The sequence below is a fragment of the Aegilops tauschii genome, chromosome 5 (genome assembly GCF_002575655.3).
Source record: "Aegilops tauschii subsp. strangulata cultivar AL8/78 chromosome 5, Aet v6.0, whole genome shotgun sequence".
NCBI classification, from domain to species: domain Eukaryota; kingdom Viridiplantae; phylum Streptophyta; class Magnoliopsida; order Poales; family Poaceae; genus Aegilops; species Aegilops tauschii.
Genome location: NC_053039.3, coordinates 351,174,117 through 351,181,397, shown reverse-complemented (window position 1 = coordinate 351,181,397; position 7,281 = coordinate 351,174,117). Strand labels below are relative to the sequence as shown.

At 51.1% G+C, this 7,281-nt stretch overlaps 1 long non-coding RNA gene across 1 annotated transcript; it reads right to left on the bottom strand.

The window, feature by feature from the left end:
- Positions 1 to 599: 599 nt before the first annotated feature.
- On the bottom strand, positions 600 to 6,512 carry LOC141022386 (uncharacterized). Its single transcript, XR_012183682.1, has 2 exons — positions 5,898 to 6,512; positions 600 to 2,789 (listed from the first exon to the last, which is right to left on the bottom strand). It is a non-coding gene; the product is annotated as an uncharacterized lncRNA (long non-coding RNA).
- Positions 6,513 to 7,281: the final 769 nt, after the last annotated feature.

Genomic DNA, 7,281 nt, shown 5'->3' with positions numbered 1-7,281 from the left:
TGCCCGAGATTCGATCGTCGGTATCCCAATACCTCGTTCAATCTCGTTACCGGCAAGTCTCTTTACTCGTTCCGTAACGCATGATCCCGTGGCTAACTCCTTAGTCACATTGAGCTCATTATGATGATGCATTACCGAGTGGGCCCAGAGATACCTCTCCGTCATACGGAGTGACAAATCCCAGTCTCGATTCGTGCCAACCCAACAGACACTTTTGGAGATACCTGTAGTGTACCTTTATAGCCACCCAGTTACGTTGTGACGTTTGGTACACCCAAAGCATTCCTACGGTATCCGGGAGTTGCACAAGCTCATGGTCTAAGGAAATGATACTTGACATTAAAAAAGCTCTTAGCAAACGAACTACACGATCTTGTGCTATGCTTAGGATTGGGTCTTGTCCATCACATCATTCTCCTAATGATGTGATCCCGTTATCAATGACATCCAATGTCCATGGTCAGGAAACCATAACCATCTATTGATCAACGAGCTAGTCAACTAGAGGCTTACTAGGGACATGTTGTGGTCTATTTATTCACACATGTATTACGGTTTCTAGTTAATACAATTATAGCATGAACAATAGACAATTATCATGAACAAGGAAATACAATAATAACCATTTTATTATTGCCTCTAGGGAATATTTCCAACAAGGGGCACCCATGTCACGACCGGATTTTCGGGATGTAATTTCCCAGAAAAACGGCCTTTGTGCTCACCAGCCCCAGGATTACTGTTAGCTGATGAGGCACCAACTTGATACAAGAATTCCAAGCAAGGTACAAAAATATGTAGTACAAGACCATTGTGGTCTAGGAGTACAACATTTGGTTTCTAATGGTTGAGGGCGGAAGCGGTTGGGTACATCTGCATCTATGGGACTCCATTTCCCACAAGAACAGCTGACCAGGATAACTCCTATCTTCGCGAGGCTGCTATCGTCAATACGTAGGTTTCGAGGGTGTCACCGCGATGCTTATCTCCATGCGCGAAAATCTGGCCAAGACAATAGCCAGGGACAAGCCAGTGAGTACGTTTGAATGTACTCGCAAACATTAAGAACACGGGTATAATATAATAAGGGACAATCATGCTCCGAAATAATTATGATCACAACGTCTGCCACGAAAGTCTGCGTTGCTCGCATGCAGAGATAATATGAACATGCAGTACGTGGGTGAGTACTATGAAAGTACTCGCAAGATAGTTCGAACATAAGATATAACAAATGTAAACACGATGCATGAGAACAGATTAACAAGTGCAATCAGACATAGAGATAATGATGCATGGGAAACAAAAGAGAAGTCGGGCGGTAGTCCTCCCGAAATCCCAAAGTAAAATACTAAGGGCCAAGCGAGTGTCTGAATGACTCCTCGAGAGGAAAATGCGAGAGTAACCATGCCGCAGTCGGGCGTCTGAGCGACACCACATAAAGGGCTTATAAAAGATAAATAAGCAACAAGCATGCCGCAGTCGGGCGTCTGAGCGACACCACATAAAGGGCTTATAAAAGATAAATAAACAACAAGCATGCCGCAGTCGGGCGTCTGAGCGACACCACAGAAAGGGCTTATAAAAGAATAATCACAGTGAGTATCCAGGAGGTAGAACCATCCCAGGGATACTCAATAAAATACATAATGTAAATGGTTAGTCCATAATAATAACAAAAATTAAAACATGATCCTCAGATGTCACAGATCATAAACACAAATCTAGTCTAGCCGTTTCTCCATCCGAAGACTGTCACTGAGTTCTAGCTAATTCGTTCTCCATCCGAATACCGTTACTATGATCCAGTTAGCCGTGTCTCCATCCGAAAACCGTCACTGAGTTCTAGTTAAATCGTTCTCCATCCGAATACCGTTACTAGATTCAACTCAGACTGTGGTCCTTACTCAAGAACATGGCTATCCAACAGGATATATCCTCTGCAGAGGGAGTATTATTTTCCCACGAGTAACAGATTTATTTAGTCCATCGGGACTAATTCCGCCTACGGCCTTTTAATTGAAAACACGCCTGACCTGCACACACCAGCTTAACTCACCAATGTCTGGAATCACCCACGACACCTGCCAAGCAAAACTCTAAGTGGGGAGGCTACAACCTCGACGTAGCATGGTATCAAATTTCTATATGCGCGCTCTAAGGGGTGCCCCCCTCTCGGTCCCAACCGGAAACACCCATGCCCCCGGACCAAGTGGCATGCCTACCGGAGGCCTCCGGTATCTTCCACTATGGCCTCTCTGTACGGTGTGTACTTTGGTAAGGGGTTGACAACTTACTGAACCATACCCCGTCTGCGACAGGGACAAGTGGTGGTACCAACAAATAGGGAAGCTACTGACCAAGACTCGACTTATGACCGTCTCAGGTGGTCCAAGTATCCTCCAACAAGATTACCCTTAGTGGAACAAATCACCACTCATCAAGCCTCACCATGCCATACCGGACATACTCGTCTCGACGAGGGACTAGGGACAAGCTCGTGTCTACCCAAGACCACGACTTTCCCGGCTTCCTTCCGGTATGCATGAGGAGCTTACGAGGACGATCCAAATCACTAGCGTATCCATTGCTGACCACAAAATATCCCCAAAAAGCACTCATGCACGAGACTTTATCGTTACATAAAGATAACGCATACTCCAAGCCAAATGGTGTTGTAATCGTATCAGAACACCACAACAAAACATTATGCCAGAGTTCAGAAATGCTTGCCTTCAAGAGTATGCAAGGGATGCACTTTTTGGAAGCTCTCCCTTTTCTCCAAAATCCTATTTTGAGAAATATTCAAACAACACATATTTCAAACACAGTACAAAAGGTTGTCTCAAATATTTTTGAAATAAATCTTAAAATAAACTAGGTGGAATTTGAGGGAGGTAGGAAAAAGAATCAACTCATTTGGAGTTTTATTTTAAAAGTTATAGCTGGTCAAAGTCTGGTCAAAACTCTGTTTTTAAATAAAACCAGAAAAAAAAACGTTTCGAGGGGAATACGCTTTCGGGGTAGGGGAGACGTACTCCGTGGGTATACGCTTTCACTTAAACAGAGGAGACGGCGCGCGGGTCACTGACAGTGGGTCTAGAGGGCCCACTGGTCAGGTTTGACCGTTCCTCCCTCTCCCTCCTCTTCTCTGCCCGACGGGAGCGGGACTCCGGCGATCGCCGGCGACGAACGGCGGCTCCTCTAGGGCATCTGAGGGCGGGGATGGACCGGCCAGACTGGGGCGGTCCTCTTGGTGGTTGCTGGGTCGTCGGGGGTGGAAGAAATCGCCGGCGGCGAGCTCCACGGCGGAGGGGGCTACGGTGGTGAAGTGGTTTTTGGGCTCCGGTGGCCTCCGACCGAGGTTGGGTAGTTGGGCAGCTCCGCAAGGACCAGGGGAAACTACTGGTGGCACTGGTTGGGCAAGAGAGTGGCTGGCTGCGATGTATTGCACCGGAGTTCGGCGGCGGCCGAATTGGCCAGAGTTGGTGAAGACGGTCTTCTCTGGTCAATCCACTGCCAGGGAAGCTCTACGGGGAGGGTCTGAGGTCGCCTGAGGTCTTGAACGAGTTCGGGGACCCTTTAAATAGGCGCTCGAGGTTGGACCGCGGCGGCTGGGGATAAGATCACCGGCGACAGCCGTGCTGTAGCCGCAGGGCGACGTGGCGGCGACGAGCGCGTGCCGACGAGCTTCGGGATAAGACCGGGCTGTTCACGGGGGCAGCTGGCGCGCTGGGGTGGCTTGGGCGGCGCCGTCCATGTCAGAGGTTCGCTGCCGACGCCGGCGTGCCGCCAAATGCTCTGCCAGCGGCGCTGCAGGGCGCCAGAGATGGCGTGGAGAGGGGGTGAGCTAATGCGCGGTTCAGCGGTGGAGCAGGGGCCAGGGTCGCGTCGAGTACGGCAGTGCGGCGCGGCGGCTCAGTGCGCGCGCGTGCAAAACGTGTGCTCTGGGCGCGCCCAGAGCACGCACGGAACCTGCTCGACGAAATGCCAGGGCGGTCTAGAGCGCGAGGGTGGAGCTGGCAATGAACAGGACAGGGGTAGGGGTGGCTAGGAGCTCAGTGGACATGGTTGCTGGGTCAGTGGAACAAGATCACAGTGCAAACAAAGAACTCATGCCAAAACAGACTGTGCACACCAACTGTTCGACAGAATGCCAAGTGCATTTAGGCAACTCTTGGAGTGGCCAAAATCTCCAGATCAGGGTCTCTTTAGGTGTAGGAGATGATGTCAAGATCATAAGGGCAAAACCAGAAACTTGTTAGTGCAAGTTTTGCAAAACTCCAGTTTTGGACAGAAAGAAAAAGGGTTTATTGCATGCACTTAAAAACCTCCAATGAGTCCACTCTCCTGGACTTAAGGGTTTTGAAGGGAGGACTACAAGTAGGAAAAAGCTCAGGGTCACTAGAGCAAAATAAAATAAGGTTGCAGTACAAACCACCAAATTGGACCAGAATGCAAAAGAGGGTGATTCACTCAAATTTTTCAAAGAACATCACTGGGTTTTTGCATAGAGTTGAATTGTATGCATCCACTGATATCTCCAAACACTTGGCAGAATTTTTAAAGAAATATTTAAATGGGTTGTAGTACAAAAGTGCCTACTGGACCAGATTGGCAAAGTTGGTGTAGAGCTCAAAATCTCCAATGGCCAAAAGGTATTTTTGCATAAAAGTGATGTGGAAACATCACATGACATCCCCAAATTTTGGTGGAAACTTTAAATGCATTTGTCAAATGGTTGTAGTGCAAAACAGGCTCCAAATTCAAAGAAATCATTTTTGAGAGAATGAAGCTCTGAGAAAACAAATCTTGCAATTAAACCCACTGTTAAGGAATTGTTTTATAAAGAGGGCCTATAAGCCCAACAATACTCTTTGAAGGTTTTTCCACTAGAGGCAAAAATCCAAAATAACAAAAGGGTAAATCTTGACAAATGGAAAAGTTTTATTTCCTGGCAAAAAAATTAATAAATAAAACAAGGTCAAAATTTTGAGGTGTCACAACCCAGCACAGGGTACACCAAAGTGCACCCAGTGGCTGACAGGTGGGCCAGGGGGTCCCAGTTGACCAGTCAACGTTTGACTGGTCAACAGGAGGGTGGGCCCCCCTGTCATTGACTGATTAGGCTAAACAGCTAGTTAATTTGGTTAGCCAAGTTTAAGTTAATTAAGATAATTAATTAAATCATTAATTTAATTATTATGTTTTTATAACTTTTTTTAAGGGCCGGCCCCACAGGGCAGTGGCCCTGGTTGGCCACGTAGGCAGGGGCACGCACGCGCGTGAGCGCACCCCGCACGGCGGCCGCGGTGGTCGTGGGCGGCAGCAGCAACGGGTTGCCAGGCCGCAGTGGGGCTTGGCGCGGCGGCGCGGGCGCGGGGGAGCAGGCTAGGCACGGCCAGTGCGGGGTCGTCGGGCAGGCTACGCCGGCGCGAGGCGGCTGCGGGTCGCGGTCGGCGAGCGAGCTGCGGGGGCACGAGGCGACGGAGTAGTGATCAGCAGCAAGCGGCAAGTGGGGGGATGGGCGCACGCGCGGAGGCGCGGCCGAGCGCGGTCTGTAGCGGCGCCGGGGGAGCAGAAGCGTAGTAATAGGAGGGGGCAGCAGCAGCGTCGGCCGAAGGCGAGCGCAGCAGCCAGCGGTGCCCGGAGGCGGGCGACGCGAGGGGGGCTAGGCGAGCGGTTGCGGACGGCACCGGCGCAGCAATAGCAGCAGCTAAGCAGCGGCATGAGCAGCAAGAGCAGCTGCAGTGTAAAGCAGAACAAAGGCAAGAGCAACAACGCAGCACAAGGAGTTTCATGTGCATGTCGCTTCGGCCATGGCGCCACCGGCTCGTACAGGCAACTACGGCGACGGATCGAGGCGTGAACAAGGGGGATTCGGAGGAGGAGCTCACGAGGAATCTGTAGGGGAGGGCAGCGGGCTCGGGGAGGCTCGTAGGCGGTGGATCGAGCGAAGAGGTGGTGTCAACCGTGGCGGAGAAGACGGTTGGTGGCGATGGTTCGAGGGCGTCCCTACTCGATCTGGTCTCCGGGACGGACGAAGCCAGCCACCGCGGACCTCCTGGACGTCCTCCCGCGCGAAGAAGGCGACGGTGGCCGCGACGGTGACGATGGCGCGGCGACAGTAGCTTTGGGTGTGTGCGGGGAAGCGACCAAGTGTGAGGGAGGAAGAAGTGGCGGCTAGGGTTCGGTCGGAGGAGAAAGGAGGGGCTTGGGGTGCCCTTGTAGCCATCGGGGAGGCGGGGGATGGCCGCCACGGCGGCATGGCGCGGCCATGGCCGGGGGATCTCTGCCACGACCCCCCATGAACAGGATGAAGGCGACAGGGGGCCTAGATGAGTTGGGCCGGCTTCTGTAGCTACTTGGGCTAAAGTGCACAGTGGGGCCTTTTCCTTTTCCTCCTTTCCTGTTACTTCCGCTTTTTGTCTCTGTTTTGCACTTTCTTTTAGTGCCAATGAGTTTTGTTTTGAACAAAACTTGGCACATAAATCTAACACAATACCTTGAGATGGAACAAAAAGTTCGAGGTTAAAAGGAGTTGTCTAATCAATTTTTTTTAAATTGAAAAGGTCAATTTAAATGCTGCTGGGCCATTAAATTAATTCTCATGGGCATTTTGGGAACTCAAAAGAGGTTGGCTTCAACATGACAATGATCAGGGAAATTTATAGGATAAGGTGAACATTTTAGTTTTACTGCTCGAAGAAATAATTTATTCGACTTATTTTAAATTTGAAAAAGGCTTTGATTTTTTTGGACAAGTGGCAAGCTGCATAGTAATCATGATGACATGGCCACCATTAGGGGAGATTACTGTAGCATAATTCTCGGGGTGTTACAGCCGTCCTTCGTCGCCATGGACGACTCCCTCCTGTCCCCCGTCACCGTCGAGGTCGTGCACGCTCCTTCCCCTCGGGCAGATCTCGTCGCCCGCCATGTTGGCCCCGCCGTCGCCCAAGCTACCGACGCGCCAGCCCGCAAGCGGCAGGGCAACATGGTCGTGCAGGGCGGGAATCCGGCAGCCCCCGCCGCGAAGGCCCGCGCTCTGGGCGCCAACGCTGCTGCGCGATCTCGGCCGGCGGCGGAGAAGGTCACCAAGGCCTTCGGCGGCAAGAGGAAGAGGATTCCAGATACAAAGAAGCCGCCTCCTTCATCCTCTCACTCCATCCCGGAAAGAGGTGCCCCGGCGATGCCGTTCAACGGTGCTTCTCCCCCCGCAAGCGAGGTGTTCGACGAAATGGCCGAAATGTATGCGTCTTCGGTCATGGCGATTTCTCT